The sequence below is a fragment of the Equus quagga genome, chromosome 8 (genome assembly GCF_021613505.1).
Source record: "Equus quagga isolate Etosha38 chromosome 8, UCLA_HA_Equagga_1.0, whole genome shotgun sequence".
Classification (NCBI taxonomy): domain Eukaryota; kingdom Metazoa; phylum Chordata; class Mammalia; order Perissodactyla; family Equidae; genus Equus; species Equus quagga.
In genome coordinates, this window is record NC_060274.1 from 127,484,738 (window position 1) to 127,495,485 (window position 10,748).

The 10,748-nt window shown below is 42.6% G+C and overlaps 1 protein-coding gene across 1 annotated transcript in view; it reads right to left on the bottom strand.

The window, feature by feature from the left end:
- The window catches only part of KMT2C (lysine methyltransferase 2C), a 267,769-nt gene extending 257,609 nt beyond the window's left edge, over positions 1-10,160 (bottom strand). Inside the window, exon 1 of the mRNA XM_046670589.1 lies at positions 10,056-10,160. The gene's annotated coding sequence lies outside the window, so the exon portion shown is untranslated. The remainder of the gene's footprint in view (positions 1-10,055) is intronic.
- Positions 10,161-10,748: the final 588 nt, after the last annotated feature.

Below are 10,748 nucleotides of genomic sequence, written 5' to 3' on the forward strand. Positions count from 1 at the left end.
TATCATCATTCTCACACACAAGACAATCTAGGCCTATGAGGATAAACCGGTTGCTCAAAGTGGTGGAAACCACTGGCTGTTTCCGCAATGCCCACTCCTACCCTTAGTAACAACACTCTAAATCTGTTCTAGGCAGCAAGGTACTCAGCTAAAGGATTACATTCCCAGCCTCCTTTGCAGCTACATGTTTATACATAACCTGAAACATATGGTACTTCTCAGAAGAGTGTTTTAAAGGGAGGGATTGTTCCCTTGGTATACTGTTCCTCCATTCTACTTCATAGGACATGGATAGGGCTCTAGTAACCATCATGGAATCTGAGAGCAAAGGCCGTATCCTAGAGAAGTCTGAAGAGCAAGATAAAAGGAGCCAAGTCCTACATGATTTTGCAGTGCAGAGGTACCATACCAGCCCAAGCACCTGCCCTCCAGACTTTGATATGAGAGAAATAAGCACTCCTATTCAAGTCATTATTATTTGGGGGTTTTCTATCACATAAAGACAAATGTAATCCAGGCCCAGGAATAGAACCCAGGCATTCTGACATAAAGTCCATGACACTCCAAATATATATGAGATCTCTGTATAAGTCAAAAAAGTAAAAATCATACCTTTTTGAAGGTTGATTATCAATTATTTTATTTTCCCATTATATAGTATCTAATTATAGTCCAATAGTCCAATCTACACTGTGACAACTATGTTTTTAATACCATTTAAATTCCCCAATAATAAAATTCCATCTCTATTTCAAAATACCTTAGTGAAGTAAGAGGCAGAGGGTAGGGGCAGCCTCATTTAACTATCTCAATAAAAGAAGTTAGAAAACAATAACACGGGGCGGGCCCTGTAGCACAGCAGTTAAGTTTGCACACTCAGCTTCAGTGGCCTGGGGTTCAGAGGTTCAGATCCCGGGCACGAACCTACACACCACTCATCAAGCCATGCCATGGTGATGTCCCACATACAAAATAGAGGAAGACTGGCAACAGATGTTAGCTCAGGGTGAATCTTCCTCACTAAAAATAAAAAACAATTTAAATCAAAAGAAAAAAGAAAACAACTTTCATCATTTGTTTCTCAAATATTTTTTGTTAGAGTCCCTTAATACACAAAACTGCTTCTACTCTATATTGCTGTATAACAAACCAGCACAAATTCTAACAGATTAAGACAACCACCATTTTATTTATTCACAATTTTGCAACCTGGGCTGGGCCCACCTGGCTGGTTCCTCTCCGAGTCTTACTGGTAGTCACTTTTGTAGCGGTATTGAATAGGCAAGTTGACTAGGGCTGAACTCAGCGGGGACACTGGGATAGTCAGGCATCTCTCTTTCCATGCATTCTCAGGATCCCTCCCACACCACGTGGTCTCTCCAGCAGGGGACGACCTAGCTTCTTGTGTGGCAACTCAGGGCTCCCAAGCATGCAAAAGGAGAATTTCCAGGCCTAAAACTTAGGCCCCAAACTAGCACCGTTCATTTCTGCTGCATTCAGCTGGTTACAGTGAGTCATAAGGTTAGCCAGGATACAAGGGGAGGTAACTATACAACAGCATGAATGCCAGGAGGCACATTCACTGGGGGTCACCGATAGAACAGGCTGCTTTCTCTCCCTTTAATTACCATGCAGGTTAGCACCTTGATGCGTGACCTCTAGCATGTTACAGGCTTTCGGGGGCTCAGCTGTCTGTAGAATGAGGGATTAGACTAAATTTCTTGGAATTCTCATCCTGTTTTAATATTCGCTAACTCTGTAAGTACATAAGTCTGATATGAGAAAAACCCGGCCATACTAACCAAATGCTTCAACCCTGGTAGAAGAATTCAATGATGTGAGCTTTAAGGAAAGGAATATGGTTATTCTTTTTTCATATTGTTATTTTATATGCAACAGGGTGCTTACTCCAAGCATGTGGTGTATGTCATAAGGATCCCAAAGATCAGGAAATTGGGGAAGTTTTTTTTTGCTAGGCTCCACTAAAAGATGGAATTAAGAACAAAACCACACAGACTTCACTATGATCATCAACTATGCTGCTTCTAATGTAAATAGATTACACTGAGGCATAAAGATTACAAGTGAACCAGTATAGGGCCAGCCCAGTGGCCCAGCAGTTAAGTACACACATTCTGCTTCGGCAGCCCAGAGTCTGCTGGTTCGGATCCCAGGTGCAGACCTACACACTGCTTGTCAAGCCAGGCCACGGCAGGCGTCCCACATATAAAGTAGAGGAAGATGGGCATGGATGTTAGCTCAGGGGTAATCTTTCTCAGAAAAAAAAAGTGAACCAGTATAAAAGATGTAAGAAATTATTTTAAAATCACCTAATAATAAGTCTTATTTAGGGAGACCTACTAAAAAAAACTGTGGTCACCAGAGTTGTAATATAATAAGATCACTATGACAATATTCACAAGTCTGGGTAATGAAATTTTTTTAAATGATTTTGTAATACCATTACTACATATACAGCTTCTAGAGAATTGCTTTGGTTGTTTCTCATGTGTTACTCATAATAAGAAACATTCTATAGAGATTTCTGCTGACTTAGCCTTTTTATCTTTCTTCTTTGCCCTTTATTAGGGACATCTGTACAGAAAAGAAATCTTTATCACCCCCAATGACTACTACTTTATTTTATGCCATGGTATTTTTAGAGTGAGTCTGGCATCTCATTATATGTCTGTCACTAACAAGTTCTATATCAGTCAAACGCTTGACTGACAATAATTGATGATAGTGGCAATAACAATAACAGCAAATTCTTATAACAGCACCTCTTAATAGCACTTAGTTTGTGCCAGACATTGTTTTAAATTCTACACATATATATACGGGCCTGCCCTGTGGCCGAGTGGTTGGGTTCGCGTGCTCCGCTTCGGCGGCCCAGGGTTGGATCCAGGGCACGGACATGGTACAGCTCATCTGGCCACGGTGGGGCGGTGTCCTGCACGGCACAGCAGGAGGGACCTGCAGCTGGAATGTACAACTGTGTAGTGGGAGACTTTGAGGAGAGAAGAAAAAAAAGAGAAGATTGGCAATGGAATGTTGACTCAGGTACCAATCTTTAACAAAAAGAAAAAAATTCTCCACATACATAAATTCACAACTATCCTAAGCTAGGGGTGCTATTACGCCCAGTTTGCAGAAGAGGTAACAAGGCACAAAAAAATTAAGTAACTATCCAAGGTGAAACAGTTAATAAGTAGTGGAAGCTGGATTTGAATTCAGGTAATCTTGACCCCAGAATTCGTGATGTCCCCGGAAATTGGTTTTCTCATTTGTAAAACAAGTTTATGGTTTTAAATTATTGGCTTTTTAAAAACTGCATAGATGTACATATGAAAGTATACACTCCCCAGAAGTATTATTTACCATGTATCCTTCCAACTCATTTTCTCTTTTTTTTCCCCTGCTTTTTCTCCCCACATCCCCCCAGTACATAGTTGTATAGTTTAGTTGTGGGTCCTTCTAGTTGTGGCATGTGGGATGCCACCTCAGCGTGGCCTGATGAGCAGTGCCATGTTCACACCCAGGACGTGAACCGATGAAACCCTGGGCCACCGAAGCTGAGCATGCAAACTTAACCACTCGGCCACAGGGCCGGCCCCTCCAACTCATTTTCTATGCACAAACTATATATATATTCTGGGTTTGCATGCTTTTTACAAAATAGAGTTAGTACCAAACTTACACACTTTCCAACTCTTGGAAATTTTTTCCTCAAGTCAACAAATGTACCAGAGACATTCTCCCACTTTGGTACCTACAGGTCTACCTCTCTGTCCTGATGAAACTACACGGTAGGCCACTGATTGGTACTTTGCTGTTGCCAATTTTTCTCTACTAGTTTTCTATTTTTCTCGCTGCCATGAGCATCTTTTCACGTATATACTTGCCCATTTGTACTGGGAATATATTCTGATTTCCTTTCTCCTTTTTATGGGCTTTCTTGGTCTCTTTTCCTTCATTCCCAAAGGGTAAGTAAGCAGCCTAATCCTTTTACTATTTTCCACACACTCTCTATATTCTCAGCGATTTTGGGTAAATCACATCTTTAACTGCATATCCTAATCTAGCTCCTAAACCCCAATCCTACATCCCCCAAATACTCCCAGACATTTCTATCTTCTAGACATCTATGCTAGAAACTCCAAAGTTCCTCCTCTGCACTGGCTGAAGTCTCTCTTCCTTTCCAGCCACACTATAAACCCACCCTGTTCCTTGATCACTGCACAGCTCGACTACTGCAACAGCCTCTTATCTCTGCCTCCAGGTAACGCCTCTCTTTATATTATTACCAGGGTGATTTTCCTATAATAGCCATCATCAAGTCACCAAGTATTAGAGTACCCACTTTCAACTGTATAAAACGCAACACAGAATACAAAGTAATTTAATCACATTTCTGTCCTCAGGAAGACTGCAAATATCTCCTTTTAAAACTTTTTTTTTTTTTAAAGATTTTACTTTTTCCTTTTTCTCCCCAAAGCCCCCCGGTACATAGTTGTATATTCTTCATTGGGGGTCCTTCTAGTTGTGGCATACGGGACGCTGCCTCAGCGTGGTTCGATGAGCAGTGCCATGTCCACGCCCAGGAGATTCGAACCAACGAAATACTGGGCCGCCTGCAGCGGGGCGCACAAACTTAACCACTCAGCCATGGGGCCAGCCCCTCCTTTTAAAACTTTAATTTAAAAAATAAAATAAAAATCGGGCTGGCCCCGTGGCCGAGTGGTTAAGTTCACGCGCTCCACTTCAGCAGCCTAGGGTTTCGCCAGTTAAGATCCTGGGCACAGAGCACTGTTTACAATAGCCAAGACGTGGAAGCAACCTAACTGCCCATCAACAGACGAATGGATAAAGAAGATGTGGTACATATATACAATGGAATACTACTCAGCTGCGAAACAGAACAAAATCATTCCATTTGCAATAACATGGATGGACCTTGAGAGAATTATGTTAAGTGAAATAAGCCAGCAAGAGAAAGATAATCTGTGTATGACCCCACTCATATGAGGAATTTAAAACTATGGACCAAGAACAGTTTAGTGGCTACCAGGGGAAAGGTGGGGTGGGGGGTGGGCACAAAGGGTGAAGTGGTGCACCTACAACATGACTGACAAACATTAATGTACAATTGAAATTTCACAAGATTGTAACCTATCAATAACTCAATAAAAAAAAAAATTTAAACCCCCAAAAAAAAAAAAAAAGATCATGGGCACGGACATGGCACCACTCGTCAGGCCACGCTGAGGCGGCATTCCACATGCGACAGCTAGAAGGACCCACAACTAAAAATATACAACTATACACTGGGGGGCTTTGGGAAGACGAAGGAAAAATAAAACATTTTAAAATAAATAAATAATAAAATAAAATAACCTGGGCATAAAGCAGAAGCTGAAGACCTGCAGCCCACTAGTCATCCACAGATTAAACCTAGCCCACAAGGCGTAGTCCCAAATAGTGTTTTAGATCTTAAGTGATGGGAAATACTTAAAAACCCAGAGGTTTCGCATAAAAATCCAAGTTTGCTGCCTCTGTTGAAAAACCTGAGTATCTAGAAACAGTATCTCAGAGTCTCATACGGCAACCATCAGCCAGAATTGTCTATCAGTTGCACCGAAGCAAAGTAGAAAGACCCCTAGGAATCTCCAGGCTGTTTTTACTCACCACTTTCTCCCCAACCAAGGCCTTAAGTGTCAGGTGTCATCCAGGATCTTATAAGCTGCCATAACTCATTTAAATTATCTGCCTGGTCCCTTTAAACAGTTTATAACCTCTGGACTATAAAGGAAAAACTCATTAGCCTGGTACTCGGGGACCCTCACAGCATGGCCCCAACCCCCACATTAAGCCTCTGTCCTAGTCACACTCCACCACGAAAACACCTTTTACACTTCTCTCCCCAATAATTTTCTTCATATTGTTACCTCAGAACACGCTCTCACTCGCTTCTCACCATGTGACTACTTGGCTAAATCGGGTCACTCCTTCAAGGTCTAATTCCAGTACTACTTCCTCCACGTCGCCGTGGACCCCTCTTGGCCACAGCGAACCTTCGTCCAGAGTTGATGGTCCACCTCAGCATATATTCAGCACTTACACGATCTTGGAATAACGTGCGCCAAACGAAAGATCTAAGAAGTTAGAGAAGAGTCTATTTCTCAGACTTCTTAACCAGTTTCAGCATTTGTGCATCACATGTAGTTACTGCTGTCACAAAATTAACAGCAGAAGCAAAGTCAAACAATTTTCCTCTATTTTACATGAGGCTTTTTCTAGAGAAAGTGCAAAAAGAGCTGTGTCATTCCTGCTTCTCTTGTGTTCTTAAATCCTTCAAATTCTGCAAATAGACTGACGCTTCCAATTACAAATTCAAGGTTGGTCTTTCTACTGTATGTTCACACTAACCACAAGCATATATTTACACACAGGCCATCACAAAAGAAAAAAGAAATCATTCTTATTTCACTCCATAACTTTTGCAACTTACGCTACCAAGCAACTCCTTGAAAACAGCTGCTGTAGCACAAATACAATAAAGAAAATTTTAAGAGTAGAGGAAGGGATTAATCAGCTTGTTGAAATTAAAAGATGAGCCAAAACGATAAAGAAATAAAAAAGGGGGGGCTGGCCCAGTGGCGCAGCAGTTAAGTGCACGGGTTTGCCGGTTCAGATCCCGGGTGCAGACATGGCACTGCTTGGCAAGCCATGCTGTGGTAAGCATCCCACATACAAAGTAGAGGAAGATGGGCAGCTCAGGGCCAGTCTTCCTCAGCAAAATGAGGAGGATTGGCAGCAGATGTTAGCTCAGGGCTAATCTTCCTCCAAAAAAAAAAAAAAAGAAGAAATAAGAAAGGGAAACACACACACATACAATAACTGTCAAGTTTATTCTATAGCAGCCAAAAATTGTCTTCAGTCCAGACACCTCACAGATTAAAAACTACGTCAAATCATACCAAGAGTATCTCACACCTCCCCATCAGGCAAGAGCACAGAGTGAGTGTTTATGTTCCACTTTCATTTTGGAAGGTCAGTGGGGTTTCATGGAAGCCCCTTAGTCATAACTCTAAGTGGCTTAAGGATACACGGTTGGACAATCACTATCTGCCCAAGGGAAATCTGATTGTGGCCTGAGGAATAACATGCAGTTTTGCAAAAAAGGTTGGAGGAGAGGGGGAGGGTCAAGCAGTGTGTCTGGTCACCCTGCACACTGACTACAAGCCTGGCATGGTAGAATCAACTGAGCTAACAGAAAAATGTATTAAATCACTATTTTCAAAATGCAAAAATAAACTGCTCTGATACTTGTAAATTTACATGCAAATCTATGTTTATCAAGTTTACATGTCAGTAACCAAGACACTGAATATAAAATTGTATATGAGACTAAAAGCATCACGTTCTCAAAGACTAGAGTTTTCATGAATAAGACCAACAACAGTACAAGAACAAACTACAATGAGATCAGGTTAGAGAACAACCACCTAACAGATGAGAGGCTGCCGTTCCTGGACAAGCTTTTCAAGTAAATTAAAACATTTCAGTGCCAGAGACCAGTAATTACAGAAAATATCCATTTATATAATTTCTTTAAAAATAAAACTATCATAAAAATTACAAATTTGTATTATCTTAAAAAGCATGAATAATGATGATATCTCTCAACTAAAACCATTGTTTTCTGAAACGGCATATATTATAAGGCAACAGTTTTTTTTTTACCTACTTACTTCCAGTTCATAGCTATTGAAATGAGAAATTTTGTTGGGGGAGGGGCTTACAAATATACAGTAGCAAGAGTCACATGCGGCATAGCCATTTTTTGGTGATCCCTTGTATGACATCACTGGTTGTGCCTAATTTTTTTACAACAATAATGCTCAACGTGGCTTTCAACAGTAATAGCCCTCTGAAAAGAAAGCGGTTCAGAGTACAAAGTTCATTTAAAAAAGGTCAAGGACAGTCCCTTAGAAATCCTATCCCTACCACCTGCTGCTTCTGCACCCCCTCCACACCCACCCCATCCCGAACAGCAACTTTGTTGACTTGGTAAGAAATACAGTAGATCGTTTCCTTGGCTCCCCAATTTAGTAACATGAATACATATTTTAAGAAAAAAAATTAAAATGAAAGCTTCAGGAAGAGTTTCCTTAACATTAATAGAAAAATAAATTGACCTCGTACATGCCTACTCCACGGCAGAAGCTTCCTCACCACGGGGAAGACCTGTACCTCTGATAAAGATTATGAGCTGCTCCAAATAATTAGACAGTCCTAGAGCTCAGGAGACTTGCTAAACAAATGTAAACTTCACTGCTCCACTTGACATGTGTACAACAGGAAATCCCTATTTATACATCTACTTTCCAAAGTCTACCTCCACGATTAATAGCTTCGGTTCAAAATTCTTGACTTTACATAGGAAACATAATTTTAAACTAATAATAGTCACTTTAAAACCAGTAACTACAGAGCGTATGCTTTTTACATATGCTAAAACATAAAAATTATCTAAATGACACTACAAAACAAGAAAATGTTTAACTTATTTACTTAATTATTAAAAACTCAAAAATTCAAACTCAAAGAAAGTCTAACTAGCAGTGCACAGTTACCTTTTTTTTAACCCAAAGACACACACACAAATCCGCTTTTAAAAGAACAGCTTCACAACGCATCTTCCCCACAGTAAAAGAGCCCACCTAGTGACCGTCTAAATGACACCTACAATTTAAAATCCTTTATCTCCATTGCACTTCACAAATAATACAAATTTTCATTCCTTAAATAATTACTTGCAACTCCACATAACTTGCGCATTTACACATCTAAGTTACATTTGTTACACAGTAGTTTCACTTTCAGGGTCTAGACTACCCAACTAACTACAGGGTTTTTCCTGTGTGTATCCTAGTACCGTGTGGAGACTCACAACTGAAAACTCTTCTCTTCGCTTTCCATTTCACATATTAGTTCCCATTTACATGTTTCTAAAACAACTGGAGATTCCATTCCCTTCAAAAGACACTCCTAATTTTAAAGAATTCACTGAAAAGTCTGCGACCATCAAAGTTACCACTAGACTTAATTTCCTATAAGGAATGCTGTCCCAGCTCTCAAATCTTAAGCTTTAGAATTGTTCTAAACATTTTTCCAAAGTGTTGATGTTTTTATATTGCTAGATCAGTGGCAGTGTGTAGAAATTTTTTAACTTCTCAAATGGCTACCATTTTCTTCGTTCATAATACGATAAAAACTAAAATAAAGTAGTAATACCCTAAATCAGCCTTTCTTTCAGTGCACCCAGGAATCTCAAGGGAAGTGTGTGTGAGTGTGTGTGTGGGTGGGTGGGTGTGAGTGGGTGAGGGGCGTGACAACATAACTAGGTCTACTCTTTCTAGAGTAAGAATTTAAAACACACGATAATCCCAAAGTAACGTTTAGAAAGAAGCCAAGAAACGCTTTCCAAATAGTGAAAATGGGAAGCAATCAAATTAAAACGATCATATGGCCTGATATGTGTTGCTTTAAAGGACGCAAAAGAGTGGCAAAGAAGTTTAAAGTTACTTAAAACTCCACCTTCCTTCTCCAAATTTCAGTTCATACAGGAAAAACAATGGCATTTTCTACCGGCCGTTACATTATAACCCAAGTGAGATAATGCCCTCTAACTTTGTATCACAAAGAAGCTAATGCAATAACGTACACATCCTGTACATGCTTCCCTCACGGTCTGTCACAGCTGAGTAAGAGCTGGCAACAAAATATGGAGGCAAGTTGAAGGCCTGAATCATGTTCATAGTAAAAGGACAGCCAAGCAAAGAAGCCTACCCAGCGCAGGGCTCCACGGGGTTCCCACACCCTGCTCTGCTCTGCCTCAGTAACACTCCATTTCTACTATGTATCTCCCAACGCAACAATCACATTACCGAACGAATGCACCGGACAACAACAACAAAAAACCCGGACTAGCCACAAATGTGCTGCTTTCCTCCGCGTCCGCCACCAACAGCTCAATGGGATGATCGTACAATGAAATGAGTAAGCGATCCACACCACTCTGCAACTTGGAAAGACGCTCGCCGACCTTCCCAGCACCCTCCGGAGGCCCCGGAGCCGAGCGACCGCGACCCGGAGCGGCGTCTCCACGGCCAGGCAAAGTTGCCGGATAACCATTTTGTAAAGGACGGCTCTAGACACCGGATAACCCGGGGCACGCTCGAAAACAACCGAAACCTATCCGTGCCCCGGCCACGGCTCGGAGTCGACGCCTGCAGTGTAGCCTCGGCCCCGGTTCCGTCTGCTCTCGATCCAGATCGGCGTGCTCCCCCACCGTGGCCTGCGGGGGGACCCCCGCCCGCTGCCCCCGGCCGCGCGGTCCCCCGGGAGCGGGGCTTTCGGGGGCGGCCGCGCGGCTCGGGGGGCGGAGAGGAGGAAGTCCGACGACTTCCTAACGCACCATCCCGGGGGGCGAGCCCGGGCCGGGCCGAGGAAAGTTACGGCAGCCGCTCGCCGACAAAGCGCCGCCCGCGCCCCCGGCCCCGCGCCCACCTGGCCGGGCGTTTGACAGCTCCGCGCGGGCCCGGCGCGGCCACCCGGCGGCCCGGCTGAGCGCGGGGCGGGGGCGAGAGACCCAGCTCGCTAGGCCGGGCGGGATCGACAAGAAATTTCTCCGGAGAGCGCAGCCCCGGCGAAACCCGGCGCCGGGGCCCAACTCCGAAGTA